Genomic DNA, 12,331 nt, shown 5'->3' with positions numbered 1-12,331 from the left:
GAGATAGGACATAGCAGGAAATTGGTCGACTCTGGAGTTCAAATCGCCGCAGATTATAATGCAGTCTGTTACCTCTTCAAAAAGGAATTTGTCTATGGTTTCCGCGATGTTATCACAGAATTCAGTGTTGCTTATTCTCTGCGGATTCCAACAGACGTTGATGATTGCAAGATTCGATTTCGTTTTACTGCTCCATGAAGTTTCTGTGTGGATCCATTCAGCTAATAGAGCTAACATACCATATGATTCAGCCACTTTCTTTCTAATAGTAATTGCCGATCCAATTTTGACTGCCGTTAGGAGACCTGATGAAGGTCTGGCAAATAGACCTTTTACTGCTGGTGATATGTTTTAACGCTATAATTTGTGAGTAGAATTGAGTAAAAGTCATCAAGGCATTAAGTCACAAGTCATTTTGCAGGGTATGTGTTATACATATATGCATAGCGTGCATATATCTTGTATATACATTCATGCAGTTACATAGCTGTTTGCATTCTTGTGTTGGAATTGGAGCAGTTGTCCGCTGGAGGCTGAGGGAGGAGCAGCGTCCCATCTGTGGGCACCGCTACGAATGCACTTGTTAACTTAACAAAACTGCGCACTCACCACTGTCTGTGCCTCCATAATTACAAATCATGGAGAAAAAAAAATAATAATAAACAGATGCCAGTTCACCAACAGTACATAAAAGCATTATCTGCCAGCATTCATATTGTAAAACACTGATTATGCCGACAACATATGCCAAAAATGCCACTGTGAACCTCCTTCTCATAATGCCTAGCCTGAATCCAGAATATATGACAGTATGGGCGCATAAAATATGTAAGAAAACCTTTCTTATTCCCAAAATTACAACTGCAAGTTTCATAGTGTTGAGGCGTGCATGTCTGTGTGTTTATTGTCCCCACGCCAGGGGTGTCGAGAACCTGGTCTGTGCAAGAACGGAAAAGGGAGAGGCAAGGTTTGTGCAGAGTTAGACTAACAGGTAGAGTTGTGGAGAAATATGTGGAGGGCTGATGGCAAGAGCAATGCTTGGGGCCTTTTGGATGCATGTTAACCCCAGTGGTTGGATTGGAGTGTGTGCAGGATGAATCTGTAAAAGATAGGAGGGATTTTTTTTTTTTCATGGATGTAGTTTCGAGTGATAAACTCCTAGAAGTAGTGTGTGTTTGAGTGATGGCCTTGAGATTTGCTTAAGTAACCTGTGTAGCATGGAGTCAGTTTGCAGTGGGAGTGGTTAGTGGATCCTGAAGCTGCCACCTACATCCTTCTGTTTTATATTTGGGGCAAGATGGTCAGTGGACATTTAAGCTGACACTTAGACATTACTAATAATCTGTTACTTACATAGAACTTTCTCCAAAGTAGTTTACAATAAACATTATTATATCAAAGCATAGCTACACAGCATTTGAAATTAGTACATATCTGTTGATCGCAGAAACATGAAAGGCCGTGTAGACCTTGCTACAACTCAAAACTGCGACCTGCAAAACACATATTGGACTCAGCAGTGAGCGCCTAAACTTCTGAGCTATTTTAACAGCTACTCCACCTTAAAAGTGCATACCACATCATCCAATAATGCACTGGCTCTGTGGGTTACATTTCTTATTTTTGCAGTATATAGAATCAGGAGCATTAAAGCAAGAACCATTAGTAAACCTGATTATAATAGTGTTATATTTTGTTTTTAAAAGGACTGAATGAGACAGCAGATTTTGGCAGGTAGATACTCTAATAAAAGTTTCTTTTTAACTTGACATTTCATTAAACGGCATTGTGTCTCTGAAATAGATTGCTCAGCAAGTTAAATGCTCACCTCTGACATGTTACATTCAGCACTTTCCAAGTTCATATTTCAGCAGGGCTAAATAAGCCCTTGATCATCCTGACATTGATGATTGTACTATTATTACATTTTGAAATTATAACACCTATTTTTAAAGTGCTTAGAGCCGGAGAACTCAGGTGTCAATATGCAAGACCAACATCCTAAAAGTCCGCACAAGTACAATATAAGAGAACTTTTTAAGCAAAAGTGCCACCCAAGAGTGCCACGTTTAATTCTGCAAAATGGACCAAACTGTGGTCTCCTGTCACTTGAGTCACTATGAGCTTGGCGATCTAGAGCAACGATAGTGAGAGCCTGCACTCCCATATATTTCCACAGACAAGGATACTTTGCAAGGCCATGTTCAAAGATAATCTTCATGGCAGAAGGTATGGGTGATGAGAGATGTTGGGCTTATTGGGTGGGGGATAATTGGGTGGGGAGGTAAAGTCAAGTCCACCTCCTGGCACCTTGGTCTGAGCTTACATGCTGCTAAGTGAATTGAATGTTCGAGACAGGGTGCAAGCATGTCAAACAATTGTAGAGGCCATATAACAAAGGGCCTTATAGTTTGAGAACCAATGATAAGCTGTGTACTTAATAGTGTTGAAGATCACATGTTTTTAGAGGTAGGCATAAGTTGCCCACCTGACAGTGGGCAGCCAATCACAATCCTAGTCCCTATAGAAAGTATATTTAGATGTTTCCTTTAGCCAATCCCAACCCTTGATAGGTTTTCTATTATTTGTCTATTAATTGTCATGTAGTATAATGTCACTGCTGACGTATGTTTTTGCATATAAGGATGTTTTTATGAGAAAATCATTGAGAGCTTGAGCGAACGTCCGTTGATGTCCATTAATGTTCGTTGTAATCTCCCTGTTTTAGATAATTGTTAATAAAACAGTACTTTGCTATCGTCCTGAGTTGCTTTGATTATTTGGACTCAGAATTACTCTGCAATCCCATCCATTGCATGCCATGTTACTAAAGGGCCATATGCTCAATCCTCCCCTCATGAAGTCTTTTAGAGCACCTCTTTCTAAGGCTATTTGGATGTTCTGGTTATCTATTGCAAAGTATAACTGGCAGGCTCCTTCATTTTCCCCAAATGTATTGCCTCTTCCCCCCACGAACATTGATGGAAGGGTGCTTATTCCATCTTAATCAAAGTTATCAAAATCATTTGGCCTCAATACTTTTGAGCCCTCATAATGACGACTTGTGAGTGTGATCAAGCCCAGTAAGAAAATGTCTGGTTTGACTCATGCACATCTCAATCCCAATATGTTTCTATCACTCGAATTGGATTACATCTTTTTCAAACAACAGACATGTATTGCTTCATATCAGCTTACCTTTTTCAAGCCGTAGGAAACTATTGATATGGGCCATCTTGATTCAGCTTGACAAGGAAAGAGAGAGTGAAACTAAATTACAATATTCCTGTTTCCTGTCATTGCCTTTGGGTAGAAACTGGGAGAAAGATAATGCGATAGAGAGAGAGAGAGAGAGAGAGAGAGAGAGAGAGAGAAAGACAATGGGTGTGTGTGAGAGAGAGAGAGAGAGAGAGAGAGAGAGATGAGTCAAAGGAAAGGAGCTGTGCTGTGTGTATAGAGTATGTGGCAAGATGGAAAATGGAATACAGGGAAGAGAAAGTAAGAGAAGAATGAGAAGGAGGTAGATGAAGTGTAAACTGCAGGTGGGGGTACTTTCCTGCACTACACTAATCCAGAACACTCACGTCAGGAGCAGCGGCACCAACCACTGTCTCAGGCTGCTGACGTGCAGCATCCTGCACCAGCAACACCCATGTTGGAACAGGGATGGGAGACCCGGCAAGACACCAAACATCATGGCTTGTGGGTCCAAAAAGTAGTTTAGGGTCAAGTCATGTGATATTTTCAGCACCACCTAGGGAAACACACAATCAAGAAGGATACAACAATGGTATGAACTCTTCTCTCAACATGTTTCCTGCAATGGATGTGTTGAGGTGGTCTGTAAGGGTCCCTATCGTTACTAAGGGTTCATGTTGCGTGGGCGTGATTTTGGAGGTTCATATGTATCAAGTGTACATAATTGTGGATGGGATATGCTACTTTTTATTGTATTCTTTTGTTCAGAACTGATGCATATTTGCTTGCACGCATGCAGAAAGATGAAGTATTTAATCCAGCAAATGTAAATAAATATCAATGTAAATACATGGGGAATTCATGAATCAGGGTATACATGGCCTTTTTAATGATGAATCAGAACACAATGGTTATGGGTTTCTTGCAAAATGCACTTTAACTTCTAAACAGGTTTTCAGATGACAGAAAAGCAGGTGAATGAGTAACTTTGGCATTCACAGCCAACAGCTACACAAATAGCCTTAGTAGATATAATCGCCTGCCGTTTGAGAGTGTAACCAAGGGAGTTTTATTATTTATTATTGGCAGTAGTGAAACATAGGGTAAGCTGGTTACTAATGCTATTTAGGAGTTTCCTATTGTGCGATGGAGTGGGAGCCTTGTAGTTTAAGAAGTTTTAACGGAACAGTGAACTGGGAAATGAAAGGAGGGAAATCATTCACCCAGCCTCCTCATATTGCGTGAATTGTCCATACAAGCCATATGCAAATCAATAATTAAGGTTTAAATGGCTTAGGCCAGTTACTACTAGCAATGAATTATGTTTTCAAAACCATTGTTTAACCATGTGTTGTCATCATGATCTACTGGGGACAAATCATAAGTAGAGGGGTGCTACGAATATGAACTGAAGATCATTATTGAGATAAACCTGGCCAATGAAAATGCATCAATTGGGAAAAGATGGGGTTTCTTTGAAGAGGGTTGTGTCAAATCATGTTAGGGGGAGGATTGCAATGAAGTATTTTGGGAATGTTTAAACTGCTTCAAAAATACATAAACCATATGAACTGATGTGATATTGTTGGGAATTGGGTTGGTTAGGTCCTGCAACACGTTCTAAGCAATCCCCAGAGCTTCCAGAGCTTTACGTGTAACTGTGTGCGCACGTCTTAAGTGGTGGGCCTGTTTGGGTTAAGGTGTTTGAAGCCCATCCACACAAATACACTGCAAAAATGTGCTTCTTTTCTGCTGACACAGGACAGTGTCAAAAGCTTGTTTTCTGAGATGTCTCAGTGATTCTTCTGCAAAGTTAGTCAGGTTATGTTGATTTGATACTCTGAGTAACTTACTTTTTACGTTACTTCAGAGGTCTAACGCCTCCCTGATTGCATTTTTTGCAGAATAATACATTTGGGATATTGTAATCATTGCTCGTGGAAGTAACTGCACATGATTTTAAAGATTGAGCCAGAAAGTGGCAAACAGCTGAATCTTTCCTGCCAGTTCTGTGTGCTGTGATTCTGATTGTGATGCAAAGTAGGTAATTTGGTGTAAACTCTGAATGACAGAATGTATTTCAAATTTGACATGCAAAGTAATCTGTGCAATATCAGCATTGTAAAGCTCATCCAAGCTAGAAATACACATTAGCTTACCCAATGCACACTTATTTGACCTTTGTTCACTATTTCATTCTCACCTTTGAACATTAGTAATCTACAGAATCAGCTCTAAAATCACTTTCTCTAAACCCCGGAAAGTCATTTTGCATATCTGTTTGGATTAAACATGCTTGTACTATAAGCACCACAATGCAACATCATAGTAGCCTGAAAGCTAGGAATTCATTATCATTTTACACAGGATATTGGGCAATTTGAGATTGCCTTAACTAGTTCTAAAGGTTGTACTAAGTTGAAGCATAGTTACGGATAAGGATAGCGTTTATCCAGTTCGGGTTTTCTTTTGCATTCTGGGGCTTTCTGTAATCTGAAGGGAAAAGCACTACTACAAATCCCAGAATGTAAAGAAACAAACAAGACTGGATAAACACCTACACATTTGAATGGATCATTTTGGCAAATATATGAAACACGTTGACATTACCCAGAGCGTGTGTGCTAAACCCATGTGCTTGTAAGTCATCATTTGACAAAGCATGCATCTTATTGTTATATACAACGTACAGATCATTTCCCCAACAGACAATCCCATCACCACTTGGCCCGGGTGGAAATATTTCATAGGGAATAGTCCCTTACAACTGGTGTTTGCTGCAGCTGTTAAGTGAACTGCTGCCCATTATCAGAACGTTAATGAAGAAATATATCTTTGTTCTGGTTTCTTTATGAAAATAGGTGTTCCTGTGGTAAAAGCTGGGCTCAGTTCTCAGAGGTCACCCACACGTGTTATTTCATGGCTAGACTATCCTACATAGGTGCAGCCAGGCTGGGAATGTTTTCTAATTGTGGCATGGCATTTTCACATGCAAAACCAACATGACAAACTTTCTTACTTGGTTATAGTGGCATATAGTGGTGCAGTCAGAATCAGTGGTGTCACCAGGAATCAAATTTAGGAGGGGCACAGAGGGGGCCAAAGACAAAAGTAGGGGGGGCACAGACAAAGGTTGGGGGAGAACATGGTCACTGCTCGTTTTAGGTAGGGAGGTCAAGGGGGGGCACAGGGTTTCACAGGAGGGGGCACTGCCCCCCCCAAAGCCCCCCGCCACTGGTCAGAATGGGCACGTGAGAGCACAACTATACTGAGGAAAAAGCATCATGAAATTGCTCCTGTACACTGTTGGTGACTTGTATCTGTTGGATTTATGTTCATGAGTCACCCTGCACAAATGAATGCCAACGGTGTGGCTCAATTTTTGAAATTAAAGTGTGCAGTATAATGCACCTTTTTGACCCATTATTTTAAACATGTTTGGGTGGTGAACATGGTCACTCACAGACCCACCAGACTCCAAAATCCCCTTTTGGGATCAGGCACCTCTGTATATTTGTGGGATTATTTACACCCTTCAAATTAATGAATTCACCTGCCACTACTGCTCATGTTAGTAATTTTATTTCTTATCTTATGATGGCATAGAGAATCTAGAATAGACTGTGCCAGACAGTCATTTGCCATAATCTGTTCAAGATCATATATCAGGTGATATTATTTCTTGTGTATAATTATTGTAGGGGTTATGTGAAGTAATTTCTTATGATGTCTTTATCAAGCTAATGACTGTTTTTGAAACTTCAAGAATCCTACAGATTTTTGATCACAGAATATTGGCAAGTATTTTAATGGTCATTCAACTATATGAAACCCAGGTCTTTAAACATTGTTAGGGGTCCTCACATGCATGCACCGCAGGATCCAAGACATCTGGCAGCCCGGGCTGGTCTGTCACAAAAAACTTCTGACAGATGGGTTTCTCACTGCTCATAAAGTACAATTGGCTATCTGAAGTGGAAATGAGTGTTTCTATTTTCTATTTGTATTTTATATTTTTATTTTCTATGTATATGGAACACGAAGCACTGCTGCCACAGGTTTCTCAGTGCTCTTCTCACACAGCACAATCTGAATCGTCCTACTGCTATCAGTCAAAACAAAAAAAGGTCTCCAGATCATTCCAAAAAACTGTTGTATTTATGTATTGTCTGAAATGTAAATGAATAAATTGTGAGGAATTAAACGTGTGCGTTATCGGTCTGCCACACAGAGAAAAGCTGCTCTCTCAAATACAAATACTATCTGAAAAAGTGCCCCGGGCTGTAACAATGTGGCCTATGTTCAATTTATTTCCAGATGCCCAAATCTAAATACTTGTTAATATTTGTTGTGTATTTCGCTGACCTTTTTTTTTTCCAGACTCGACTAATGGTTCTTGTTTCATTTCAGATTTGTAGTTTATCAGGTTGTATAATATAACTCGGAATTCCTCTCACCCATTTCCTTGGGAAGCAATGTGTTTGTAGAAATACCTTTGATTGCTGTTGTAAGGAAGGAGGGGGTCTGTTTGCCCCCCCTCTCCATACATTCGATACAAAAGGGACCACCTGCTCTTGCAATGGTGGAGAGAGGCCTTCCTTGCCCTTCTGTTGCCGCAGTGGACTAGTCCCTGGCACATACAGAAGCCGGGCTATTGCAAGACACATTTGGACTCCATTTTGTGTACCCCAGACTCCATCTTTGGACTAGGCTGCCTTCTGGTATCTGTGAAGCCTTCGCTACGCTCAGCAGCGCTGAGCACAGTGAGCACAGCAAGCAAACAGTGTATTCTTTTCATCCATACTCTGAGATCACTGCCCTGCATGTGACCGGGCTGAATCATGACTTGTGGCCTATCTATCTCAAAAAACCCACTCATGCACCTCTCACCCCCAGTGTTTGAAAATGACTGCCTGTTCAACCCTATGCCCCTCCAAGCCTTCTTTTGATGTAGAAGAAATGTGACCCTCCCGTGCAGACCACCCTAGAGTGCCCCCAATAAAACCAAGCTCCTTTCGTTATATATTCTGCCCTAAACTAACACATGTCAATCCATCACCTCTCCCTCTGAAGTGCCAGACCCGACAACTGTTAACCATACCCCCCAACAAGTCAGTTGGAGGGCAAGAACCCCACACCTTTCACCTCACCAATGATCTGAAGCAGGATAACGGTGCTTTAAAAGGTGTCGCGCCGTTAAACCCTTAATGCCTGATTACGAGGTCCCTTTACGGGACCCGACCTTAACGGCTGATTTTACTAGCCGTTAAAGTAGGGTGCCGCAAAGGGACCTCGGTTCTAATTACGGTACCGCAATTTGCGGTACCGTACTTAGCGCCTTCCCCAGTCCCATTGAGCCCTATGGGGTGAAAATGGGAATGGGGAAGGGCCATGGTGAAATGGGGAAATACCGCCTGCCAACCTTGGAATGGGGCGGTATTTCCCCATTCCACCATGGCGGACTCGTTACAACACCGGCACCAACCATGGTGCTAATAGCGCCATGGTTTAGCACCGGGGTTGTAATGAGGGCCAATGTAAATAAGTGTATACAATGTATGGGCCTCTCTTAATACCAAAGATTTAGTTTATGGGTTATTATTTACTGCATGTCTTGTGATAGTGTGTAGATTAGTTAGACAGTACCAGCCACCTCTCGCAGGCGGAACCTGACCTTCACCTCGTACGGACTAGCCCAGCTGACCCATGTGATGCCTACCAACCCGCCAAGCTGACAGCCGATCTCGTGGAACCTGCCCCTATACTACTATACTAGGACCCATTCCCTCACCATTCCATGATGCTGTAACCCTTTAAATGTATCATATCTGCATTGTTTGCCAGAGCACTCTCGAGCCAGAAGAGATCTCTGGATGCTGAATTTTACATAATAACTTTGTTGTCTCTCACAACCAATCTCCTGTTCTCATTCTCTACTGGGATGTATCCATTATTCTGAGTTTCTAATCATGATGTGGGGAATGACCACCTTCACTTTTTGACTCCTGGGACAGGGTCATGGGTGCACCGAGAGACACCGAGAGACACCCCAGTGCCATGCGGCGAGATCCGGGACAACCCCCAGCAAAACCATTGCCACCTGCGGCTGACCAGTGAGCGTACGCATCACCGAGGTTCCAAGGGTCCAGGCCTTTCAAATCCCCGATTGCTCACCAGGGTGGTTCACAGCTTGGTTGGTGTGTGGCTCGGATTGTGGATAGACCTTAAACAGAGTCTCTCGGATCACCCCAGACACGTGAGTATTGGTTGCGAGAACCTCAAAGGAGGGGGATTTAAAAAGGAAGTGATGAGTATACGTGTAACATGAGGGAATAGTGGGGGAGTCAGATTGAGGATAAAGGGCTTGAGTGAGTGTTGACTGCTAGGATTTATCTTTTCTTTTCTTTATATGGCCATTAGATTGTGAATATAGAGGCAATGGAATATGGGAAGAGTACGGGAACCTATCTCCGAAAAGGGGTGGAAGGTGGTGCCACATAGCATTGTCTCGACCAGTGCAGGAAATAAAGTGTAGAAAAACGTAGGAGTCTTGTGTAATGAAAAGCCTCAGGAGATGTTAGCAAATTCTTTTTCTTGAGTACATAACCCTTTTCGAGGTCAGCCCAAAAAGGGCTCAGGGAAGGGGGAACGAGGAGAGTGAGTGTGGGAAGAGAACATGATGGTGTGATCAAGGGAAGGGCAGAGGCTGTAACCAGAAGGGCAGCAGATCTGTGTATTATGTTAATTGACGTTAAAGTCAAACGTGTCAGCATGTCTAAGAGTATATGTAAAATTGTTTTGTGTTGAATTTGTTCATATTATGTTTTTTTTTTTAAATATACTGGAGTCGAAAAAAAGGTGTAAAGGTTTTTTAAACTGTGATGTTATAAATTGCCTATCAGGTGTTATAAGGTGAAAGGAACAGAAGTGTTTCTTGACCCTTATTGACACAAACACACACACACATACAAGTGCACACAAGAATCAAGCAGGGAGTTATGGAGGAGAAACAACCTTAGCACATATTTGCCAGCATCTCCCCCTGTACAGTGAGAAAATCCAGAAGTACCATGATCAGTGGCTCACTGAACTAAAGAGGGAGGGATCGTCCCAAGTATGGCCAAAAGGGGGATTGTTTGATAAAAGAACTTTAGATCTTGTGACAACCCACTTGCTGGCCAAGTACTAGGGAAAGCAACTTCAAAATAGACGAGAAGTGTTAGATCTTTGGAGGATGTTTGAGGAAACGCCCCCTGTGAGTGGCACAGACAAGGAAGCCCCATCTGAGATGGCACCGGGCCCCGTAGTGGGATTAGGAAAAGCGGATGGAGGGGAACTAACAAAAATGGTGAATGAAGAGCTCACCAGACTTTACCCACTGCTAACTGGGCCTGTTGAAGAGTACAGTGACCCATCTTATTTGCCTGCCCCAAACAGACCCTCTGCTCCCGCAATGACAACCCCACCTCCCCATAACCCTATTGGGTTGTATGGTCCCACGTGTGCCCCACTAGTAAATCTTGCATGCCAAACTAATGATTTAGAGAGACAACTCGCAACCACACAAATGGAATTGACACGACTGAGAGCGCTGTGTGACAGGGGCCAAAGTTTGGCCGGGGGAAAGGAGCCACCATTCATCTCGGCGGGTTGCCAAACTATGTCACCACTCCCGTCGAGGAATCCAACTAGCCAGCCAGAGGACGAGTGGAAATCAGAGGAATTTGTCTTCCACCGTAACAATACCCCAATAAAGATAGCATGAGTGGGACAAGAAGCTACCCAAGCAAGCGAAGAACAGGAAGTGTAGTATCTGACAGAGGAATAGATGAAGTCTGGAGTGAACTAGATGAATATGAGGAAGGGGCGGTGGCGGCAAGAATGCCACTGCCGCTACTAGAAGAGCTGGAAGATGGGGTGGTGTGAGAAAGGTGGCAGGGAAGGCTCTGAAGCAGGTTGGGAAACATGTCATTGAGTAAAAAGAAAGGAGTAAAGGTAAGTAAGAAACAAGCAAAACGAAATTGCAAATGCCCCTCATTCACAAGGGAGCAGGGAGGCCCCATTACATGGCATGGGCAAAGATGGATAAGAATAATCTGGTGAAGGCAATGCCTCCAATTTTGGGAGGGGCGGGAAAGTGGATATATGCTTTTGAAAAGCATACTGCAGGGGTATAAAGAGCTTGCTGGTGTCCGCTGTGGTAGACCAGGCAGATGGAGTGTGGGTGAAGGCCGGTTTACGAGTGACGATAGACTGTGACCGCCATGACATGATGGGTCAGCGTTTAATAATGTATGGGCTCAAGTGTGGGATGCACTGCAGAGCACCTTCCCTGATCCCACAGATTTACATTCAGTAATGCAATGCACCATGGGGACGAAGAAGAGGCCGTGCAGTACATTCTTCAGGTGCGGGACCTGTGGAGATCAGAGACGGGCACAGCTTGGGACATATCGACCTCCCTTTTCTACTTTATCATCAAAAGTGGCCTCCCAAAGGAAGTACAGAAAGCCCTAGATAAAATTGCTATGATAGAAGCCAAAGGATGGCCTGAAATACAGAGTATTACAGTACACCATTGTAGGAGGATCAAAGAAAGAGAAAAAGAAATTGCACAGAGGAGGTTAGCAGACATGGCCAAACTTGTACAAAATAAGCTGGTAAAGGTTGCTGTGGTAACGGCGGCCCTGCCTACTGATAGACAGGGAGACGGGGAGGAGGGGTCGGGAGTTTCACTGGCAAGGATGGCAGAAACATGGTCCACTAACGGACAAGGACAATGGACCATCGAGGAGCAATATGAGGGACCACAATGGCAGGGAAGACCCGGAAGAGGACGAAGTGGGTACCGGGGACAGAGAAGGGGATTTGGAAGACAAGGACCTCGGGGAGAGGGCCAGGGGACATGTTGGAACTGTGGGAGGTGGAGAAATTTTTCAAGGGTATGCCATGCCCGACCCATGGGATATTATCAAGGGCCCCAACAACGTGGAAATGAGCAGCAATTCGGCCACCCTCACCCGGGCAGCACTTATGGATTACCAATGGGTGGTCATGGGCAACAAGAGCAATATTATAATAATTTTAAACAAGGGACCAAACCAACTCAACAAGGGCCACAAGCACCACAACA

At 43.1% G+C, this 12,331-nt stretch overlaps 1 long non-coding RNA gene across 1 annotated transcript in view; it reads left to right on the top strand.

The window, feature by feature from the left end:
* The window catches only part of LOC138510894 (uncharacterized), a 269,209-nt gene extending 259,761 nt beyond the window's left edge, over positions 1–9,448 (top strand). The window contains exon 3 of the long non-coding RNA XR_011280448.1: positions 9,213–9,448. This is a non-coding gene — a long non-coding RNA (uncharacterized lncRNA). The remainder of the gene's footprint in view (positions 1–9,212) is intronic.
* Positions 9,449–12,331: the final 2,883 nt, after the last annotated feature.

Source organism: Ambystoma mexicanum, chromosome 6p, assembly GCF_040938575.1.
Source record: "Ambystoma mexicanum isolate Mex_15411 chromosome 6p, UKY_AmexF1_1, whole genome shotgun sequence".
Taxonomy (NCBI): Eukaryota; Metazoa; Chordata; class Amphibia; order Caudata; family Ambystomatidae; genus Ambystoma; species Ambystoma mexicanum.
This window is presented reverse-complemented; position numbering and strand designations above follow the sequence as displayed.